The following is a 3,893-nucleotide window of genomic DNA, read 5'->3' as shown; positions in this document are numbered from 1 at the left end:
CTCCCTTTCTTTCTTTCTTTCTTTCTTTCTTTCTTCCTTTTTTTGTTGCCCTTGTTGTTTTATTGTTGTTGTTGTTATTACTGATGTCATTGTTGTTAGATAGGACAGAGAGAAATGGAGAAAGGAGGGGAAGACAGAGAGGGGGAGAGAAAAATAGACATCTGCAGACCTGCAGGTGGGGAGCGAGGGGCTCGAACTGGGATCCTTATGCTGGTCCTTGCTCTTTGGGCCACATGTGCTTAACCTGCTGTGCTACCGCCTGACTCCCCATGGCAACCTTTAAGTCAAACATGGAGTTCCTGAAAAGGGTCACATCTCCCTGCCTCAAAATGTCACTCAAATATTTTCCCGAGATATGACTTTTTTTTTAAGATTATTAAAATTAAAAAAAAATATTTATTTATTTGCCCTTTTGTTGCCCTTGTTGGTTCTCATTGTTGTTGTAGTTATTATTGTTATTGATGTCATCGTTGTTAGATAGGACAGAGAGAAATGGAGAAAGGAGGGAAGACAGAGGGAGAGAGAAAGACACCTACCTGCTTTACTGCCTATGAAGTGACACCTGCAGGTGGGGAGCTGGGGGCTCAAACTGGCATCCTTAGCTGGTCCTTGTGCTTTGTGCCACGTGTGGATATGGCTTTTTTTTTTTTTTTTTTTTAACACAGCACTACATAAAAGAGAAACTACCAAAGGACAGAACTGTATCAGTCAGACTCACTGAACAAGAAAAGCACTTTACTATTAGGTAGGAAGTCCTCACATCCCTGCCCTAGAGGACATAGAACTTACATTCAAGACCTGTATATTGCTTCACACCTTCCTCTTTTATAAACAGGAATTATATACATATGAAGTGTTTAAGTTTACTGTTATATAGACTTAAACTGTAACATCTTTAAAGAGCTTTATCTGAACTTAATTGAGAAAACTGCTTTCATCCAGATTCCAGAACTGGAAATTAAAATAAAGTACCATCAGGGGACATTTTTATTAATTTATTGTTGATGCATTTTTTTTTTAACCAGAGCACTGCTCAACTCTTGGCTTATGGTCATACTGGGAATTGAACTTGGGATCTTGAAACTTCAGGCACAGAAGTCTTTTGCATAATCACTATATCTCCCTGATTCCTCAGAAGAGCTATTTTTGTTTTCCTTTGGAGAGACGTTAAGTGGACTTTATGTAGGGCTTGGTGCTCTCTCATACCTCTTTATCTTTGTTCTTGTTACATTTTATTAGCATCACAGTCATCTCTTTATAGAAGAATCTGGCCCACACCCTAGAATGCAGCCCTTTGGAAAAAGGGAAGTGTTCCTTCTTCTTCTTCTAGCATTTGCCCTTCTTCCATAGCCAGTCAAACAGCGTCAGGTTGAGCCTGATGTAAAGTTTTGAGACCTCCTTTGAATCTGGAGAGGTGGCAGTCGTTGACTATGTGGGTCATAGTCTGTCTGTAGCCGCAGGGGCAGTTCGGGTCGTCTCTGGCTCCCCAGCGGTGGAACATAGCGGCGCACCGGCCATGGCCTGTTCGATTGCGATTGAGGAGGGCCCAATCATAACGTGCTAGGTCAAAGCCGGGTTGACGCTTGCAGGGGTCTGTGATGAGGTGTTTGTTCTTTACCTCAGCTGACTGCCAACTCTGTTTCCAAGAGTCTGGAACAGAGAAGTTCAGTGTAGGCGTAGGGGACCAGATTGGGTGACGAGACGTCAAGCGCTGGACAGGGTGGGCGAAGATATCCGCACATATTGGCAGGTCTGGTCGAGCGTAGACGTGGGAGGAAATGAACTTAGATGATGCCGCATCCTGACGAATATCTGGCGGGGTGATGTTGCTAAGAACTGGCAGCCTATAATGAAGCATGGGGGCACCAGCCTTCCCAAGTGGTATCCTTCACAGGAAGGAGGGGCCGGAGGGAGGAGGGGTAGAAAGACCACAATATCATTTACAAAAATCAAAGAACTAATTACACACAGATTGACTGTAAACAATTCTTTTTCTACAGTGGACCAAAAAAGAATTAAGTTTGGGAGTCTGGCAGTAGCGCAGCAGGTTAAGTGCACATGGCACAAAGCTCAAGGACCGGAGTAAGGATCCCAGTTCGAGCCCCCAGCTCCCCACCTGCAGGGGAGTCGCTTCACAGGCTGGTGAAGCAGGTCTGCAGGTGTCAATTTTTCTCTCTTCCTCTCTGTCTTCCCCTCCTCTCTCCATTTCTCTCTGTCCTGTCCAGCAACTAAGACATCAGAAACAACAATAATAACTAGAATAATAAAACAAGGGCAACAAAAGGAAATAAATAAATATTAAAAAAAAAAAAGAAGTAGGCTTCTGATGCCGACTACACCAGAACAATTTCTACAGCAGTCTATTTGGCTGCCATACCAGGGCTGATGTGAGTGAGAGACACCCCCCCCGCCCCGTGGCCACCAACCAGGATAAGAGTCTGTCTGCTTTGTATCGGATCTGTGTGTACGTGTCTGTAAGGGTGAGTGTGTCTGGTGGTGTTTCTTTTGGCAGCTGGATATGAGAAATGACTCTTTTGTTTGGAGGAGGACATGGGGCTTATGTTGGAAGGCTTACGTGTGTTCTTGGTTTGTGAAGGACTCTGCTCTGCTCTCACTGCCTCTTTAACAACTGTAGCTTTCAGCAGAGGTCATTCTTGTCCACTTTAATGGGTTCAGGCAATTCATCCTATAGCTCTACCTCTGTTTCCTGCTTAAGTGTTTTCTCGCAATCATCCAGAACATCTGCTTCATGTTGATGGCTTTCTTGGCACTGATTTCAAAATAGGTGATGTTGTTTTTACTGTAGCACCAGTCCTGTGCCTGCTTTGTGGCCACTTGTCTGTTTTCAAGGTCAATCTTGTTTCTTAACACTACAAAGGGAAAGTTTTCTTTTTTAAAAAAGATTTAATTATTTTTATTAGATAGAGACAGACAGAAATTGAGAGGGGGGGTAGAGAGGGAGAGTGACAGAGAGATACCTGCAGCTCTGCTTCATCACTCATGAAGCTTTCCTCTTGCAGGTGGGGACTGGGGGCTTGAACCCGGGTCATTGTGCACTGTAACAAGTGCGCTCAACCAGGTGTGCCACCACCCAGCCCCTGAAAATTTTCTTTTCTTTTTATTTATAAAATGAAAACATTAACAAGACCATAGAATAAGAGGGGTACATTGCCACACATTGCTCACCCCCAGAGCTCCATATCCAATCCCCTCCCTTGATAGCTTCCCTATTCTTTATCCCTCTGGGAGTATGGACTGAGGATCATTGTGTGGTGCAGAAGGTGGAAGGTCTGGCTTCTGTAACTGCTTCTCCGATGAACATGGGCATTGGCAGGTCAGTCCATACTCCCAGCCTGTCTCTCTCTTTCCCTAGTGGGACAGGGATCTGGGGAGGCTGGGCTTCAAGACACATGGTAAGGTCCTCTGCCCAAGGAAGTTGAGTTGGCATCATGGTATCATCTGTAGCCTGGTGGCTGAAAAAAAGTTAAGATGTAAGTTTTCAGGATCCTGAGGACTGGCCTGGATGAGAAATTCATGTCTCCAACTCTCAAGGGTCTTGAGAGTGTTGGGGGCAAGCACATCAAATATCAGGATACATCAATCTTCACCTCTGTAGAAGGCCTCCCTGAAAAACTGGAACTGCCCTTGTCTTGCTGTGTTCCAGATCTGCATTATAACTAACTAGTTTGTCATCCACCAGTCACCTCCTTGCTCAGGAAGTCTGCTCCTATTGTGGCTTTATACTGGCTACTGAACACATATTGGTTCACATACTGATTCATGAGTGATGTCTTGCCAACTCCAGAATCTCCCAAGACGATAACCTTCAGCAACACTTTCTTCCTAGAGGTCATCCTTCAAATGTGGCTGCTCTGATGATGGCTCTGGGCTGG

At 44.7% G+C, this 3,893-nt stretch overlaps 1 pseudogene; it reads right to left on the bottom strand.

Annotated features, from left to right (window-relative positions):
- Window positions 1-2,465: 2,465 nt before the first annotated feature.
- Window positions 2,466-3,893, bottom strand: LOC103120469 (ras-related protein Rab-7a-like; annotated as a pseudogene).

This window comes from Erinaceus europaeus, chromosome 1 (genome assembly GCF_950295315.1).
Source record: "Erinaceus europaeus chromosome 1, mEriEur2.1, whole genome shotgun sequence".
NCBI classification, from domain to species: domain Eukaryota; kingdom Metazoa; phylum Chordata; class Mammalia; order Eulipotyphla; family Erinaceidae; genus Erinaceus; species Erinaceus europaeus.
The sequence above is the reverse complement of the archived record's forward strand: the minus strand, read 5'-3'. Positions and strand labels throughout refer to the sequence as shown.